At 51.1% G+C, this 19,799-nt stretch overlaps 1 pseudogene; it reads right to left on the bottom strand.

Annotated features, from left to right (window-relative positions):
- Nucleotides 1-19,799, bottom strand: part of LOC135305578 (zinc finger protein 850-like) — a 261,867-nt pseudogene that overhangs the window by 30,363 nt on the left and 211,705 nt on the right.

Raw genomic sequence — 19,799 nt, 5'->3', positions numbered from 1 at the left:
TTCTTAAAAGCACTTTCAGTTTTTCCAGAAACTTCTCCTCAGTCCTGTATGCTTTTTCCAAGAACCTTTCCTGAAGAATGAGGTGCAGCTTCTATCACAAGATGTGCCACCAACTGCAGCTTCTCTTGGCTTTCCACACTGTGTGTGCAGCACACTTGCAGCAAAGCAGGACAAATATTTGAAGAATTTGGCAGCTTGTTCTTTTTATTTCCTTGTGGGCTGGGCACTTGTGCCATTGGTAAGGTTTTCATTGTTACTGTTCTACCCTAAGAAAACATGACAGGCTACCAAGAACTCCTGGGGAATGCAAGCCTGACTGAATGCAGAGAAACAATCTGCAGAGCCTGCAGCCAGAAGTGGAGAGCTGTGTGATCATCATTCCAACACCCCCAAGGACATCTTGAAAGTGATCTAGAAGATGAAAATGGGCTGACAGAGGGAGTTTGTTTCTGTGCTCTGTTCAGATTCTTCTACATCTGAAATCAATTCTAAAATCTCCATCTAAATCAAGAGTACAATCAATTCATGAAAAGCACCAGAAAAAACTGTACCTCTCAGGAGATGACTGAAAGAATCTGTAAAGGAAAAATGCAGGAGAAATGCATTTCTCAGTACTGCGGTATTTGCCTGCCTGAAACCCTCCTCCATTTCCGCCCCATCCCTGGATCTGTTGGTGTCAGTTCTGTATTTGCTGGTGCCTCCAGCCCTGAATCCCCTCATCTACAGCCTGAGGAACCAGGAGCTCAAGGCTGCAGTGTGGAGACTGATGACTGGACATCTTAGGAAGCATTAAACTGATTGCCAATTTCTGCAAATCACTTGTAATAAAATTAATTTTTGATAGTTCTGTTGGTTTGGTTCTTTGATTTCCCTGTCTTTTTTTTTTTTTTTTTTAATATTCTCCCTAAAGCTAGATGATTGTTTCTGCCATTTCTGACTTTGTTTCTCTCCACATTCACCGTGGCCGCAGACTGTGACAATGAGGAGCTGTGCACTCAGTGGCTTTAGATGAATTAAGAATTTCCCAGCAGAGTTTTCTTCAGGGATGCCCTTTTGTTGCCTTCTCTGGAGCTGCAGCAGCAATGTCTGTGTGCAGAGCTGGGGCAGATCAGTGCTGGCACAGCAGCTGTGCCCAGCAGCAGCAGCAGCACTTGGTGTTGGCAGTGCTGCTGCCGTGGCCCTGCCCCGCTGCCCTGGTGGCCCTGGTGTTGCTGCAGGGCCTGAGTGCTCTCGGGGCCGGGCACAGTCCTGGGGGTGGCAGTGCCGGGGCTGCAGCAGGGACAGGCCATGGGCACTGCTGGGGCAGCGCTGATGCCTCAGGCCAGGCCCTGGGGGCTCCAGGCTCCTTACCCAGGCTCTCTCAAGAACATGGCCAGGCCAATGCCCAGCACAGAAAAGCCCCAGGGTGAGCAGCCCCAGGCTGGCTGTGGGCAGGCTGGGGGCAAACAGCATGGCTGGGGCTCTGCAAGGGCCCTGGGGGAGACGGGAAGGAGCAGCAGAGCAGGTGCTGATCCCTCAAGTCCTTTTCTGCCTGGCTGCTCTCCAGCCACTCTGTCCCCAGCCTGTAGTGCTGCAGGGGATGTTGTGGCCAAAGTGCAGGACCCGGCACTTGGTCTTGTTTAACCTCACCTTGTTGGATTTGGGCCCTGGATCCAGCCTGCCCAGGGCCCTGTGCAGAGCCCTCCTCTCCTCCAGCACATCCACACTCACACCCAGCTTGGTGTTATCTGCAAATTTGCTGATGCTGGACTCAATCCCCTCAGCCAGACCAACAATGCACATACTGAAATCCACGCTGGCTGGCTCTGATGCCTCGGCCATCCTGTGGGTGCCCTGTGATGGCACTCACGGTGATCTGCTCCATAACCTTGCCAGGCACCCAAATCAGGCTGACAGGCCTGGAGCTCCCCAGATCCTCCTTCCAGCTCTTCTTGGGGATGGGCTCACATTGGCACCTCCACTCCTCTGGGACCTCCCTGCTGATCCAGGACTGATGGTAAATGATGGAGAGCAACTTGGGGAGATCATCCACCAGCTCTCTCATCCCCCTACGATGGAACCCATCTGCTCCCAGAGACACCTGTGAGCACCTGCGTGGCTCAGCAGCTCCCCAGCTGCTTCCTCCTGGATTCCAGGGGCTGTTCTGCTCCCTGTGCCCATCTACCAGCTCAGGAGAACACTTGTCCTGAGGATGGCCTGTCTTATTGTTGAAAACTGAGGCAAAGAAGGGGTGAAGTACCTCACCCTTTTCCTCATCTTTTTTAACCATATCCCCCACAATAAGAAATACAGATTGTCCTTAGCCCTCTTTTTTCCATTAATGTACTTATAAAAACATTTTTATTATCCTTCACAGAAGTATCCAAGTTAAGTCGTAACTGAGCTTTCACCTCTCTAATTTTCTATCTGCACAACCTAACAACATCCTTAAAAATTTCTTGATTTACCTGCCTCTATGTCCAAAGGTGATGCACCCTCTTTTTAACCCCTAAATTCATGCAAAAGCTCCATGCCCAGCCAAGCCAGTCATTTCTTCCTCTGGGTCATCTTTCTGCAAAAAGGAACAGCCTACTCTTGCTCCATCAAGGTTTCTTTACTGAAGTGTGTCCATCCTTCCTGGAACCCTTTGTTTTTAAGGGCTGTTTCTCTTAAAAGAATCAGTACATGATTTAGTACTCCCCAAATCTGCATCCTCAATAGGCCAAAGTCTGCCCTTAAAAGTCCAGTGTAGAAGATTTATTGATGCCCCTCCTCCTTTCATGGAATATTTTAAAACTCAATATTTTCACGGTTCACTGTGCCCTAAAGAGCCTCTGACCAGCACTTCTCCCACCAGCCCTTCTCTGTTCATGAACAGCAGGAGACAGAGCTTTCCTTGGGAGTGGGAATTGCAGGAAACATCCCCAAAGTGCAGCTTGGAAGGTTCAGGCTGGAGCTGAGGAGAAAGCAAAGTCCCTGCCAGGGTGGAATTGTGGTGCTCGAGGTGTGGCAGCGTGAGGCTGGGCCATGGCCGGCTCTGTGTGCCAGGAGCCGGCAGCGCTGGGTGCAGGGAGCCCAGGGAGGGCACAGAAACGCTGGGTGAGAAATGCTGGGGCACAGCGAGAGGGGCGAGTGCAGCCGGCCAGGGCACAGGAGCAGCACGCACAGGGGGCACAGCCTGCAGGACAGATGGCCGAGGGCTGGGCAGGGCTGGCAGGGCCACAGGCACCCAGGCCTTTGTGCCCTGGGCTCGGGCAGCGCCTCTGGAGGCCCCACAGCAGGAACTTTCCTGGCAGGGGCTGCACTTTGGCTCTCCCTCGGCCTCCCTGGCCAGGCTGGTAGGGGCTGCAGGTTGATGGCATTTGTCCTTGCTGCCCCTCACATCCCCCTGCCCACAGAGAGCTCCGAGCCACCCGTGAGGGACAGGTGCTGCTGGCCCAGGCTGGGCTCAGGCCTTGGCCTTTCTGCTTCCCCCAGCCAGCCCAGGCCTTGCTCAGCATTGCAGTTCCCTGCCCAGAGCCTTGGGCTGCCTGCACTCCTGGCCTCAAGGATCTGCTCTCAGCAGTCCCAGGGAGCCTTTGGCACTCCCTGCCCTCACTGGGGCCCAGCCATGCTCCAAGGCACTTGGAGTTTTGCTGCTGACTCCTTGAGCAGCTTCTTCATCCTTCTCTCAGTGCCTGAGGCTCCTGGACCCAGCCCCAAATCCACCGTGGGTCTGATTAAAATACAGAAAGCCCTGGGGAGCTCTTTCTCTTCCTTCAATTTTCCTCCAAGACTCCAGGGCTTGTGAAGCTGCTTGGAGTCAGTCTGGAGTTCTGTTAAGGAGGGAGATTTCAAAGTGCACCGACGGCATGATGTTTGGTTTTAATCACGTTTGTGGTTTTTTTTTTTTTCAGTTCAGAAAAGAGGTGAAAGAACGATTCCTCAGATGATCTTGATGCTGAATGTCTCCCCAGGAGATCTGGGCATGGAGAGGAACAAGCCCCTTGCACGCTGACCCATTTTGGACAACCTGCTCCTCACCCCAGCCTCACCATGTCTGACATGGCCCACCTGGGACTGACATCCCAAAACATAAAAAAGTGTGCATTTTTAAAATAAATTAGATTGATTAATTTATAAAATTATAATTACAGATTTTTAATTTATATTAGTATTACTGTATATTTCTATTACCTTTGATATTTATGTGAAAAATTGAATACATTTTTAGCAATCAAAAAATTATTTGTCATTGGTTTTAAATAAAACAATTCCTTTCATTAAATCATTGACCACTATTGGCCATTTATTTCTCCTTCTTAATGCTAATTAGTGCTATTTTTAGATCTTTTGACATATTTTTTTATTATTTTCACGCACAGGGTAAAAGGGACCACTTTGGGGTCCCTGGAGACATTTCTGGGGCACATTTGGGGCAGTGTAGGGTCTGGGCAGTGTGATAAACAAGTCCACTGAATTTAAGGATCAAATAATTATCTTTATTATTTTTGCAAGCAAGAATAAGCAAGGACAGCGCTGGGCGGCCCGGAGTCTCTGCTCCACTTTGGCTCACAAAATTCCTATCCCCTGAGTCCACCTTTTATTGCCTTCTTCTCCGGGTTTAGGGATGACGTGATCTGTCTTCTGCGCTTGCTCATTCAGTTGCTAGGGGGTCTTTTTCGGCCTTCTGGTGGTCGTGGGATGAAGGCTTAGTCCCCCTTAGTCTTCCTCTTTGTGAACACTGAGTGAACTTATGCCTTATAAGGCATATCTATACAGAACACTATACACTTTTCTGCAAGCTAAGCAATTCTAGCAAGTTTAAGGATTGTTGTTACAGCTGCTTCTCATTACTTTGCTTTCACAGGGCATACCTTTACAATGGAATTCCCAAGGCACTATAGTAAACCAGCAACCATATGTATCTGCACAAGAAGTTTTCTTAGCTATTTAACTATTGTTTTTAATTGTATAGTTATTTAGCTACTGATTTAATTAATGAACAAACGTATTACTACTTATTACACATGCCACCAAACTGAAGACTGGCATTATCCCATCCTCTATTTCCCTCTGGCATTCTCTTTCAGAGCACAGATGGGACAAAAACAGACAGTAGAACTTGAGGCAATCTTTACCTTCAAAAGAAATTCAAGAGTCCCTCGCAAAGACCAATGCTTTGTCAGTTCAGGAGTCCCTGGCAGAAACCAATGTTCTGCGAGTTCAGGAGTCCCTTGCAAAGACCAATGCTTTGTGAGTTCAGGAGTCGCTCACAGAGACCAATTCTCCGCCAATTGACAGCGCTGGCTGACAGAAACCAATGCCGTGCCAACAACTGCCGTGGCAATGGCCGAGTGCAGCTGCCTGAAGGCGCCGAGGCTGCGAACGAGCAGCCAGGGCCGAGCTCTGGCGCTGAGGCCGCGGCGCCGGCACAGACGCTGAGGGCCCGGGCGCGGTTACCAGGCAACCGCGGCACCGAGCGCGGGCCGGGCCGGGCCAGGCCGCACGCATTGCCAAAGGACATTGGCACTGTCCCTGCTGACTGGACTCGTGTGCTTGCTGCAGAGCCTTTCTGTAGCCAGGAAAGTTTAAAATGTGCTGACAAAGGCACCTGTGGCAGGTCTGTACACTGCTCTTTGTACAGCACCAGGATTCCATCCTGGCTGCAGCCCCAGGAGGGGCTGAGGCAGCTGGAAAGGGGCTCAGCCTGGAGAAAAGGAGGCTCAGGGGGCCCTTCTGCCTCTGCACAACTCCCTGACAGGAGGGACAGCCGGGGTTCGGGCTGTGCTCCCAGGAACAGGCACAGCAGCAGAGGGAACGGCCTCAGGCTGGGCCAGGGCAGGCTCAGCGTGGACACCAGGAGGAATTTCCCCAGGGAAAGGCTGCTCAGGCCTTGGCAGGGGCTGCCCAGGGAGCTTTGCAGTGCTCATCCCTGCAGCTGTCCCAGGAAGGCCTGCAGGTGGCACTCAGGGCTCTGGGCTGGGGACAAGGTGGGCATCAAGCACTGCTGGGACTCCATGGTCTCACAGAGCTTTCCCAGCCTTCATGATTCCATGAGTCTATGATTCCATGAAGGCATGATTCAAAACAGAGTTGAACTCAAATCTATCATACACAAATATTACAAAGGTCAAAGTTCACATGACAGAAATTTAAGATGATTCTTTAAGATTGAAAGAATCATATGTCAATGTTGCATACAGGTAAAGCCCTATAAAAGAAGAGCCTTGTTATCCTTGTAAAATGATGGCTCAGGCCTGCTACTTTGGCTAAGTACAGCTAACAGCTAGCCTGACAAGTTCCTGTGAGAAAGCAATTTGCACCTGGGAGAAGAAAGACTTCGACCCATATCCTCTATGCAGGAGACAAGAATGGAAACATCGTTAGAGAGGAAAGGTTTTGACTGACACCTGCATGAGCAACTACTAACCAATGAACTGAGTGGCAGTAAGCTACTAAGCAATTAAAATTAAACAGAAAGCCTTTAGAAAACCATAGAAATATGAGCTGTGAAGAATAAAGATGGGCTGTTGTGCATGAAGAAATAGGTGTCTTGCCTGATGCCAATGGAAAAACTTCCAGAGCAGGCCTCACTTGGCAGAACAAAGGCAAATGACTCAGTGAAATCCTGGAGGCACCAGGAGATTCCTTACAGATTCTTGAGCTACGTGTTCTCATCAGAGTGTTTGAAAAGTGGCCAAATGATCCCCTTAACATTGTTTCTGATTCTCTTTATGTAGTGGTGTTGTCCAGCGCATGAAGCGAGCACTACTGGAAGAATTCCAGAGAAATCCAGGACCAGGGGTTGTGGCAACTCTTTTTGCAACTGTGCCAGTGTCTCAATTCTCACAAACAGGATTATTTCATTACCCATATTTGGAATTACTCTGGATTGGAGGGAGGCCTGGCCTTAGGTAAGGAGAAGGCTGGCCAATTGGTGGCAACACTCTGGGCCTCTGCTTCTCACAGCATCAATAAATTTGGCCAAGCCAGAAGGGCTGACGAGCTTTTCATCAAAGTGTGAAAGTTTTACCCAAACAATTTGGGATATGGCTGCAGGATGCTGAGGGAATTGTCACAAGCTGTCCACAGGGCCAGGCTATGATTGCTGGATTGGGTCCTGGAGCCAACCCCAGTGGTTCAGGGCCCCTGCAGCTGTGGCAAACTGATGTGACCATCTGCGCCTCTTTGGGTTGCTTTAAACGCATTCATGTGACCACAGACACCTTTTCTGCCATGGCTTGGGCCACTCCTGTGACAAGTGAAGGCTCTGGCTTTGGCATTCCACACTGGCCGGGCTGCTTTGCTGTTATGGGCTTGCCTCAGGAAATCAGAACACACAACGGGGCAGGATACACAGCCTGGCAAACCCAGGATTTCTCAGCTCCTTGGGGAGTGAAGCATAGCACAAGCATTCCAGGGAACTCCACACGTCAGCTGTCATCAAATGGACACATCAGGTCCTGAAAGGACTGCTTGATAAACAAAAAATGGGGCAGGATGGGCTGAGCCCACAGGACAGAGTGCTGAAAGCCGTCCATGCTATGAATCCTCTGTGGTTAGTAGGCAATCACAGTGAACCACCAGCATTAACACATTACTCAGGTTTGCAGCAAGATTCTGAATTGGTACAGCATCAGCCAGAAGTTTATTTTAAAAATCCTAGGACAGGGTTATGGGAAGGACCTGCAGATTTACTGATGTGGGGAAGGGGTTATGTTTGTGGCATTACAGACAAAGAACCCTGATGGATACCAGTAAAGTGGGTTCATCTCTGGCATAATTAAGTTGGTGACCCCCTTAGTAGGGAACACAGTAAAGAGGGTCTGGCTGGTGCAAGAAGGGGGAACTGTAGCAATGTATTTGAACAACTCAGGCCTCAGTGTGCACCAGCCATACCCTCTGCAACTGTTCTTATCAGAATTGTCTCAGGGCTCTGTGGAGTTCATCAAGGTGACTGAGATATAAACTGTGCTAAAATAAGCACAAAGAAGCTGAGAAACGGCACACCAGGATGGCAGGAACTGGATAACAGGGGACTATGAAACACCTGCATGGTGACCAATCACAGAGACTGAGAAATGGAGGCAGAGAACGAGGGAACGAGACAAAGGCAGGAAGCAAGAAGTGTGATCTTAGCAGTTTGTAGAATCCAGAAAAGTGTGTGTAATGTAAACAATAAACAGCTTCTGCTTGGTCACACCGGTCAGTTGTTCAGGAGTCCTGGTTTACCTGCAAGAGGGGGTGACTGGAAACATACTGGGAGAGGCTGGAACCATCCTAGGGGTGAATGGTAACACCTGGGACCATGCTGGGATCATAGTGGGATCATACTGGGAGTGACTGGGAGCCACAGGGCCCATGCTGGGAGTGACCTGGGCACCCCTGGGGGAACTGGGGCAACTGGCCCAGCTGGGGGGCTCAGGGTTGTTCTCCCCCAGGGCTGCCCCAGGTCCTGCTGCCACTTCGGACCTCACAGAGCCAGGGGAGAGGGGACAGGGACAGAGGAGAGCTGAGGGACAAGGACAGGAGGCAGGGACAGGGACAGGTGAGGGACAGGGGACAGGGCAGAGCCAGGGAACACGGCCTGGCCGAGGGACACTGAGCTCCAGCACTTGGGGCTGTTGGCCTTGGGCTCCCAGCACAGGCCCAGGGGCAGAATCCCCTCCAGAAACTGTTGTTTGCTTTCAGCTTTGCTCTGCAACATTCCCCAGGAGCCCCTGCAGCGGCTGCAGCCCAGCCGGGTGCTGGGGCCACCAAAGCTGCTCCGGCAGTGCCCTCCTGCCCCGGGCAGGGCACACAACAGCCAAGGAAAGGCTCCTGCTGGGCTCAGGGCAGGCACAGGGCACTCCCCTGGCGCTGCCACAGGCACAGCAGAGCCGGCCTGGGCACAGCATTGGCATCCATGTCCCATGCAATCCCAGCAGGGATTAGGGCTCATTGTGTTACAAATGAGAAGCTTGACTAGGCCAATATTCAAGCAGCAATCAATTTATTAATTCATATGGTAAAGTATGAGCAATACAGGCTGGGTACAGGGGGGGAAGTTTTCCCTCCAGCTGCACACCGATAGTTGAGGCTTACAGGCATTGATAGGGGTACTCATAAACTTTCTCAGCAGTTTCCATTCCCAATTTTTACGTCACAATTCTATACACTATTATGATTTAGTTTTTCTCAGGATGTATCCCAGAAAGGAGTATCCCCAGATGGTGGGGTCCGGCTTCCGAAAGAAGAAAGAAGTCTCCCAGCTGGTGAGGTCCAGATTCCAGATGGGTCCACCTTTTAATTCCAAATCTCATTACAGTGATGTCCAGCTTCTCTTGGTCAAAACCATCAATCCTTGAGTAGATGTTCATCTTCCTTTCTTAAGCTGCTTTTCACTGTTTTTTTTAATGTATCGAGATAAGCACGTTTCCTTTTTATATATTCTAAAGCTATGGTTTCAAAGATCCTTACTACGAGCAATATTCTAAAATTATACTTCAAAAGGTTATTATTGCAAAACTCTTTAAGGCTTAGCTACAAGCAGAAAGTTCCAGTCAAAGAGAAACATCCTTAAAGCTTTAATTCAAATGATCCTAAATCAACTGAAGACTTACAAAGGGTAATTGCGAACAAAGGATAGGTTCAAAGGCCTTCTTCCATGCTTTACCTCCTCAGTTATTTATTAGAATTTGTCTTCATAACTGTCCCATGGTCAGTTTCCACACATATCACAATCACAAATACACACGTTGCCTCTAGGAACCTGACACGAAACACAGCTTTGTATTTCCCAATTGCACTGCTGGCATTGCATTGGTCATCCATTCAAATCATTTCCCCATGGAATTCCCAGGGCAATGGGTTAGGGGGAGATCCATCCATGGAATTCTCACCTGGCTGGGATGAGAGAGATCCGGCCATGGAAATTCCATGGCAATTTCTGCATTCCCAAGGCCCTCATTCCTGAATCCCACATTCCCACAGGAACTCCCCTCCTCTTCGCACACCCACCTTTGTGCTCCAGAGCCTCCCGACCATGTCTGATGGATTTTGGGAGCTCTTCCACACAGCTGTGTCCCAGATAATGCTTCATCTGCTCCACCATGATCCCTTTGCATTCCCAGCACCTCCAGGTGATCCAGGTGGCACCGTCGGACACTGCAAAGCTCCCGGGTCTCAGCTGGAAGGAGATGAAATCCCACCCCTCGTAGCCATAGAGATCCCATCCCAGCCCCTCAGAGTCCTCCATTCCCACAGATCCCAGCCCAGCCCCCGGCTCCCCCCAGCTCTGGTTGTACCGGCCCCGTCTCCAGGGCACTGTCGGCCACGGGCCCATTCCTGTCCTTGAGCCGGGGCTGGCTATCCCAATATCCCAGCACTGGCTATCCCAATATCCCAGCCCTGCCTATCCCAATATCCCAACCCTGCCTATCCCAATATCCCAACCCTGGCTATCCCAATATCCCAACCCTGGCTATCCCAATATCCCAGCCCTGGCCATCCCAATATCCCAGCTCTGGCTATCCCAATATCCCAGCCCTGCCTATCCCAATATCCCAGCCCTGCCTATCCCAATATCCCAACCCTGGCTATCCCAATATCCCAGCCCTGCCTATCCCAATATCCCAGCCCTGGCTATCCCAATATCCCAGCTCTGGCTATCCCAATATCCCAGCCCTGCCCATCCCAATATCCCAACCCTGCCTATCCCAATATCCCAGCCCTGGCTATCCCAATATCCCAGCCCTGGCTATGCCAATATCCCAGCTCAGCTCCACCCACCATCCCCGCTCTCTGCGGCTCCATCCGGCCCCGGTCGCTGCCCCAGCGCTCGCAGGGGTCCCGTCCACGTCCCCCACAATCAAGGATTGGGGGACCCCAGGCCGTGTTGTATTGTGTTTTATTCTCCTTGTTCTCAGTTTGCAATGGTTCCCTGATGTAGCCCCGCTTCTTTCCTGAAAATGCTTTGCCCCAAGTGACTTCCCTCCTCCCCCATGTCAATCCTCCCTGTGGCTGCAGAGCCATTCCCCAGTCTCCTCCCTGGGCCCCTGTCAATCCCTCGGCCTCCCTTCCCCTCTTTCCAGAATCTTCCCACAGGGGCGTGGAGTGATTGGGCAGAGGTCAAGGCCCTCCCTTAAGGTGCTTCCTCATTTGTGCTCCTTCATGTCCATCTGCCCGGTTTGCACACCCCCCGTTTCCCCCATTGGTTGTTGGATGTATCTTTGCCTTGTTTGCGCCCCCCTTTCCAAGCTGGTGCAGGGGCTGAGTGTGTGCTGTGTGCAGCAGGTTGTCCTGAGGGTCAGATCTGCCCTGAGCCCTGAAATAAACCTTGGCTTTACCCTGCCCAGAGTGGGCCCTTTCTTCCTGCAGCAGCGTCTGCCAGCTGCTCCTGTGGTTTAGGGCTGGCAGCCCCGGCCGCTCTGCTGTAGCCCGGGCACAGGGGAGTGTCCCCCGCAGTCGACCATGTCGGGCTGGTCGGGCAGGGCCCGAACGGGCACTGAGAGGACGTGGCGACAGGGCCGGGCTGCGACAGCACCACTGCCAGGTACTGCAGGGAGTGCAGAACTGGGGGGACAGCGAGATCGGGGCAGCTGGGGGGCTGAATGTGAGAGACTGGGGATCCAGGGGGGTCAAGAGGCCAAGGAAAGGGGGACTTGAAGGGCTGGCCGAGCTGGGAAGGAGGTTCAGGGGCTCAGAGTCAAGGAAAGGGGGTGCAGGGACTGGGAGAGCTGGGATGGGGTGTGCAGGGAATCCTGTGCCCAGGAAAGGGGGTACCGGGATGTCCTGGGAGTGAAAAAAGGAGGGTCTGGGGGCTGGAAAATGCAGGAATGGGGGCCCAGGGATCCCAGGTCAGGCAAAAGGGTGGGGCTGGGTGCTGGGAGAGGCGGGGGCCAGGGGAAGTTGAGTTGGTGCCAGATAAGGGGGTGCAGGGGGGTCTCAGTTCTGGGCAATGAGGTAAAAGGGGGTCTCAGTTCTCAGGAATGGGTTGCAGGAGGGGCTCAGGGTCACAGAAATGGGGGGCAGGGACATGAAGAGGCAGAAGGGAGTTCCAGGGGGCCTGGAGCCCAGGAAAGGGGAGTCCAGGGTTTCCCAAAAAAGGTGGGACATGGCATAGGGACACCCAGGATGTTCAGGAAGGGGGAGTTCAGGGCGTGTCTGGTTTTGCAGAAGGGTGGGGCTGGGGGCAGGGAAAGGCTGGAATGGGGGTCCAAGGTGTTCCAGGTCGTCCCAGGGTCAGGCACATAGGAAGTCTGGAGGTGCCCAGGGAGGTGGAGCTCAGCCCAAATATTCTGGGGAGTGCCTGGGTTGGGATTTTTTGGGGGGATGTTTGGAGAATGAAGAACTCCAAGGCAGGGCAGAAAAAGCCCCTTGGGGGGACATCGGGGGGTGGCGGCTGGCGGCAGAGTCAGCCTGGAGGAGCAGAGCCCTGTGTCCCCCAGGAGCCCAAAGTGGGGAGCCCAGAGAGGGGGGAGCGCCGCCATTGGCGGGAGCCTGCAGAGCCTGGAGAGGGGCAGGGGGGACTCCTTGGAGCCCCTGCAGCCCAGAGCAGAGAATGAGGGGAGAAGGGAGCCCAAAAGGGAGCCCAAAAAGCCCCGGCACCTCTGAATGGGCAGAGCGAAGAGGGGGCAGCTTTTGGGATTGCTGGGACTGCCAGCAGGCTGGGGAGGGTGGGCACCAAGGAGAAGGGGGACCCCCAATGCAAGCGTGACCCCAGCAGCTGGGACAGGGGGAACTCCCAAAGAGCAGAGAGGAGGGAGCAGGGCCGGGGAATTCCTGGGAGGCTTTTTCAAGGCTGAATCTTGGTGTTTGGGAGGTTTTTCTGGAGCCCAGATGCCCGGTAACTTGTAGAGAGGGACTTGGGAGGAAAGACTTTCAAAGTCAATGTGCTCATCCCTTGTTTTCCCCAAACCAGGATTTCCCATTGTAACTTCTTGTGAGGCAGTGAGAGAGAGGAATATGTCCCTGGACACTGAGGCAGGGGACGAGGAAGTCAGTGCCCCTTTCCCCCTCTCTCCTGCTCCATCTCCCAGCCCAGCACTGCCCCGGCTGCAGGACAGCCTGGGGGCATCTCCTTGCCCTTGCCTGTGGCCCGGAGGCAAATGCCATCCTGTCCTTGTCCTTCCTCCCCCAGAGCAGGAGCTGAGGATGGAGAGCAGGGAGGACAAATCCCCGCGGCAGAACCTCATGGCAGAGGCCGTTTTGAGCGGGTCCATGGCACAGGAACCCAACGGGGAGGAAAAGCCCTGGAGATGCTGCACGAGGAGGGGCTGCAAACGCAGATGGCAGGGATCTGAGGGGGAAAGAGTCAGCCTGGGCCGGGAAGGCGGCCGGAGATGGAGCCAGAGCTCGGAGCTGGTGGTCCATGAGGAGTTTCCTGATGGGGAGAAGCCCCACAAGTGCGAGGAGTGTGGGAAGAGCTTCAGGTGGAGCTCCCACCTGATCGTGCACCGGAGGAGCCACACTGAGGAGAGGCCCTACGAGTGTGATCAGTGCAGGAAGAGGTTTCAGACCAGCTCCCATCTCCTCGTGCACCAGCGCACGCACACAGAGGAGAGGCCCTTCCGCTGCCCCGACTGCGGGCAGGGCTTCAGGCGCAACTCCACCCTCCTCAGGCACCGGCTCATCCACACTGGGGAGAGGCCCCACGAGTGTGAGGAATGTGGGAAAAGCTTCAGGCAGAGCTCCCACCTGATCAGCCACCGGAGGACCCACACTGGGGAACAGCCCTATGAGTGTGGGGAGTGTGGGAAAAGCTTCAGCCAGCGTTCCAGCCTGATTGTCCACCAGAAGATCCACTCTGGGGAGAGGCCCTATGAGTGTTCCAAGTGTGGGAAGGGATTTCGGATCCGCTTCCATCTTTTCCGGCACTATCAGAGTCACACAGAGGAGAGGCCCTTCTGCTGCCCCGACTGCGGGAAGGGATTCAGGCACAACTCCCACCTTGTCATGCACCGGCGCATCCACACTGGGGAGAGGCCCTACGAGCATCCCCAGTGTGGGAAGAGCTTCTCCAGGAGCTCTACATTGACCCAACACCAACGGAGGCACCGGTGAGGGAAGCCCTGTGAGTGCCCCGAGTGCGGGAAGAGCTTTGTGCGCTGCTCCAGCTCCATCCCCCACTGCAGGACCCACGCTGGGCACAGCCCTGGTGACCCACATTCCCTGTGATCCATGCTGGGAACACACCTGCCTGCTTTTCCTTTGGTTTGGCTTTAATTCTTTTCTCTTCTTCCTCTCTTTGCCCTCCAAAAGCCAAGAGGGATCTGTCATCTCAAAACCACTCAAATCCCACTGAAAACAACTGAATTTTAACCCATAAAGGCTCAATCCCTCCTCAAATTGCTTGTTCCCTCCTCAAAAAAACTCAATCCCAGGCTAAACTCACTCCATTCCACAGCCACCAGGGTGAGATGGGGTTGGAAAGGGATTGGGAGCAGTGGGATCCCAATTGGGAGTGGTGGGATGGGGATTGTGTGGGGCTGGCTGGGTGGGATGTATTTGACAGCAAATAAAATTTCAGAGTTACTGATTTCTGTCCCATTCATTTTCAGTCAGTTCTGTTTGCAGAGTGCCGCCTTCTCAGCTGATTAATTTGCTATAAAAATCCCATTTTTTAAATCATCTAACCCAAACAATCCAAAAACCAATATCCAAATAAAAGCACTCACCTACAATTAAATTTTAAAAAATAATTGGAATTGTTTTAGAGTACTTAAGGGTGTTATTAAAGTTTAATTGTTTGGTTAAAATGTAGGAGAAATTCTAGTGGTGCTTGGTTTTGTGTTTAGTATGTTTGTAATACGAATTGTTTTACTAAGGCGTGTTAGACTGTATGTTAGTTTTTTTATATATTTTTAGTCTAAAGTATATTAGTTACTACGATAAAGCTTTCAGAAGGTATTTCTTAGTATATAATTTGTTTATAGTTATTCTTAATATTATAGTAATAGTTATTGTTGTTTTGCTTGGATCATTGGAATAACGTAAGAAAAAATATTTCATTTTTATTATAATTGATTTCATTGTAATTTTAGTTTATTGATTTATAATTTTGTTTTCAGTTGTTGAGAGGAAGGAAGTTCAAGGGCAGGAACATTTTTTCCCCAGCTCGTGCAGCCCAAGTCTGGGTGCCATTCAGCCCAGAGCTATGGGATAATATTGTAGTGCCTCCCACACACATTCTGCCTCTAAGAAAAGCTTGGCTTGGCTTCTTAGAGTGAAATAAATAGAAGCGTAATAAAATGGACAGTTAAACTCATCCCTCTTGAATGACTCTCTTGCTTTCCATTGTCAATCCTGCACCTCATGCTCCCAAGGCTTGGTATGAACAAGGGTCTAAGATTGCTTAAAAATTCCCAGGCAAGGTTCAGTAAAAGCCAGATAGAATATTAAGCAACAGCTCAAGAAAATTCATTGGCAACATTCACATTATTACTTACTACTTGGTTAAGGAACAACATGAGGAAAAAAGCAAGGAACAAAATTCAGTCAATCAAATGAGAAACATTCTGAGAATTCTGTGGGGGTGTGTGTGTGTGTGTGTGTGGTGTGTGTGTGTGTGTGTGTGTGTTTAGGTGCATTTGAGAAAGGGACAGAAAGGACAAGGATCAAAAGGAATATGGCCTAAAAGCTTAACAGCACTGGAGCTGAGCAGTGGTTAAACTGGAGCCTCCAGGAGTGGGCTCTTGGCCCAGGATCCATGGCTGCTCAGTCATGCTGCCAGTGCAGCAAGCTTGAGAGCGCGCTGGCTCTGCGAGGCCCCACTCAGAGGGAGGTTGCTGCTGGCACCTCTGGGCTCCAGGAGAGCCCCAAGGGCCTCCTTTGGGAGCGCTGTTCATGGGCCACAGGCGAGGGGCCTCAGCCATCAACGCTTCATCGTGGCCACCCCGTGGGTCAGCAGCCTGGCTCTGAGAGTGGGAGAAGGAGGATGTCATGCCTTTGAGGCAGGAAAAGTGGTTTCCAAGGCAGTTCACAGGACACCCCAGGAGCTCGTCAGACAGCACAAGTGCCTGGCAGCGCTCGGTGTCTCTGGGAAGCTCAAGAGGAGCTGGGCCCAGGGGCTGCTCAGCAAGGCCCAGGCCTGACAAGCGTTTCTCAGGTCACCGTGTGGCCGGACAAGGCCGGGGCCATTCACCACCACAATCTGAAGCACGAGGTTTTGATGTAGGGTAAAAAGGCATGGCCCAGTGGAAGTGGGCCGTGTCCTCAGGCCTGTGGGAGAATCACAATGCAGATCCTTGTGCTACTGATTCCATCTCTCCCATTTTTCTGAGTTCTTGGTGGAAAGGTCATTTAGGTCACACAGCTCTCTGAAGCTTTCTGCAAATGAATTAAAGTGAGATTACACATCCCAGATTGTGTTCTGTTACAGTTTAAATGATTGATTTAAGGAATTTCTGGAGCAGAAAACTTGCTTCCTCAGATATTTACTGTGTGTGGCACCAAGCACAGAGGAGAGATTTAATGTCAAAGGCATGGCCCAGGCAATGCTCTTTTGACAAGTTCTGCCCTGAGCTTTCCTGAGGAAGATCTGAAAGGTTCGATGTCACTGGCACAAGCTCCTGCAGTGGCTGCTGGGCAGCAGAGCAGGGCTGGCAGCTGTGCAACAAGTGTTGCCACAAGCAGCAGCTCAGCCAGGGCAGCAAATCAAGAGCTGGGAAGGAGCTGATCTGAAGGCCAAACCTCCTTAGCTCCTAAAAGAGCTGGAACAGTTCCTCATTCCAATGAGGTGCAGTGTTGGACACAGCTCAATGTGAGCACTGGACACAAGTTGCTCACACAACTTGTGTGAGCACACTGAGCACACTGAGCACTGAGCACAACTCACACACTGAGTGCTGTGATGGTTTCTGCAGGAGCTCTGGGCTCCTGTGTGTGCTGGACACAATGAGGAGAGAAGGAGCCAAGTGCACTGACACACCTTTGCCTTGAGCATGACCCGGCCTGGACCAAACACACTGCAAGCTTTCCCCTTTGGCCCATGTCTCAAAATGTCAGGTCAGCTGTTGGACGACTCAGGTTGGTTTGGTGTCAAGGAATTCCCCTCAGAAATACTGGGTTTGTCCTCCTCTGTGCCTTCCCCTCAGCAGCCTTGGGGCTGCTCCTGTGTGAAGCCATGTGTCTCACACAGTTTGGGAGAACTTAATACAGGACACTCTGCAATGAGTCGTCTCCTCTAAAGTGTTCCAACAATCCCCTTCCAGTAACAGGAAATGAATACTAATAGATGAAAGTGGAAAAAAATTGCAACAGTTTATTAACAAGTGGAATAGCTGAAAAGCAAGCAAAAAGGCCAGTGAGTTCTAGATATCAAACTGCCAGACATCACCGTCCCCCTGCTGGGACAAAGACCCAGAATGCCGGAGGAAAATCCCCCCAGGACACGCGTTACAAGGTGGTGCTGGGTTCTCCCTCAGGAAGAACGGGAGCTGTCACAGAGCAGCTCCAGCAGCAGATGAAAGCTCCATGCTTGTCCAGCGTCGACTTTCTCCCAGAGGCAGAGCTCTGTGGAGCGGTCACGGCAGGTGAAGCAGCTGGGCTGGAGCCCCTCGGTGTCTTTTCTCCCCGGCGTGGCTCAGCTCACACTCTCGGGCTGGGAGCGGGGCTGCTCCGCTCCTGCCGGCACCATGTCCCTGGGCTTGGACAGTTTTCTGCCAGGAGAGCCCAGCATGCTGTTACACAGATCTCTCATAAAGGCCCAAAGCAACTCCAAACACTCTGCCTACAGCAGCGTTTCACAAAGGGCTGCAGAAATCCAGGACAGCTGCAAGTGAGTGTCAGACGGCTTTTGTCTTGTTCTTGCCAGCAGAATTCTTGATGAACTGATGCAATTTTATTCAGATGTAACACAGGAGCTGTGGTTTTTTATTGAAATATTTCATGATGAGTAACAAGCCTTGGGAGCATGAGGTACAGGTCTGACATGTGAAAGCATGAGCATATCCTCCAAAGTGACCAGTTTAATTGTCCATTTTATTACCCTTGTATTTATTCCACACTAATAAGCAAACTCAAGCTTTGCTTGGATATAAAACAGGCACGGCATACCCTACAGTCTCTTGCAAGGTCCCCAGGGCTGGCAGTGACAAAGCAGGCAGTCTGCTTCATTGGGAATCACTACAGATCTGCATCACAATGTGTTTTTAAGTAGCATGGTATTATTAAGATCTCCTTTTCTGCATGAGATACAAAAAGGAGGTTCTGAAATAATTTCCATGCAAGCAGGCAGTAAAGAACTGACCCAGCTATCCTAATGAAGCTTTGGCTTTGGCAATTGCACTCTTCCCATTCCTCTTTTGACGCAGACACTCCAGGTTTTCCCCACACCCCTGCAAGGCTGGCAATCCCTGTTTCCCATTTACTGATCTTCCCTAGAGCAAGTACAGTGGCTGCTTTGAAACTAAAAGCCCTGAGATCTGGGCATCTTGAAGGAGCATGAAATGCTAATTAAGTGTTCCCATTGGCAATACCCAGGTCTGCACTTCCCAGAGCTCTGAAGCAGCAGCAGGAGGGCCATGCATCATTCCTGTTGGTGGATGTTCATGTTTCTGGTGTGCAAGAGCAATGGCTTTGAGGAGGGACAAAAATGCCCCTATCCAAACAGTGATTGTGCAAGGGTATGTGAAGTTTCACTGCCTTTTTTAGGATAGTTTAGAAAGATCTAAGGATCTAAGAGATCCATACTGTGGCATGGAGCAGGCCCCTAATTTTGTCTCCAGAGAAATCCCCAAAGGACACATCTGCTCTGCTGGTGATGGCAACCCCATAAGCTCGTGGACTTGTTTTCCCTGCAACATGCCAGCCTGCCTGGGCTTTACTAGGCCAGGACTAGACCCATAGCTATGCCAACACATGCAGCCACGTGACACAGAGTCAGACAGAGTTTTCCTTCAGAAAACTCAATTAACACATTCACATGCAGTTTCTTCTAGAACATCAGAAGCTGGCAGCCATGAGGACTTTGCTGTCAAAAGGTTACAGTTTGCACTGGGCCCAGAAGTATTTTTCCCTAAGGCAAAACAAATTGAAATGTGAAGTTTAAATCTTCAAATGACTATGAAAGGAAACTGTAGAATAATTTCTGGAAAGGCAGCATTGTCAATGATCATGCAGCCCACCAAGAGCTGGAGCAGAATCCAGAATTGCTTGTTCCAGCTATGCAGGAATTCATTACCCTGGCAAGCACTTGTCCATGGGAACAAATTATCCCATAGCCCTGGGCAGAAGGGCACCCAGGCTGGAGTGGCAATAGATTTGAGGAACCCTTGTCACTTGTTATTGGCCTCACAGCCCACTCATCCCTTGGCAAGCAAGTTGCAAAAAACACTGTTGGACTGCTGTCCTGGGTAAATCTACATACAGACAACTATTCCAAAGCAGGGCATCTTTTCCCAGTGAAATACACATCCTCCCCTTACCTATGAAATTGTGCCTGAAGTCACCTGTGAGCCAGATCTGTGTGAGATTGCAAAGGAGCAAAGCTTTGGCATTTGGGCACACTTCTCTTGGTTTCTTTGCTCAGGCCTTCTGAGAGCACACAACATATCCAGGTAGAAATCTTTTGACTATACAGGATCTTTTGGTTCCATTGTCCCCCAAATATGTCAATGTGTGGCCCTATTGTAATGCCAAGTAACAAAGAGCAGCACTAATGACAGAAAGAAAATGTGGCAAAAGAGGAAGAGGAGATGTGCAGTGAGGAAAGGATGTGGTGAGACACTGGCACATCAAGCAAGCTGCACTCCCATAATCTCTAGGCTAGCAGGTCCTGGTCTCACATTCTCCTTATGGTTTATTTAATTATTTTTTTTAAAATAACGAAAATAAAATATATAGAATTAAAAATATGT

This window comes from Passer domesticus, chromosome 8, assembly GCF_036417665.1.
Source record: "Passer domesticus isolate bPasDom1 chromosome 8, bPasDom1.hap1, whole genome shotgun sequence".
In the NCBI taxonomy this organism is placed as follows: Eukaryota; Metazoa; Chordata; class Aves; order Passeriformes; family Passeridae; genus Passer; species Passer domesticus.
Note: the sequence above shows the minus strand (reverse complement) of the source record. Positions and strands in the feature narration are given on the sequence as shown.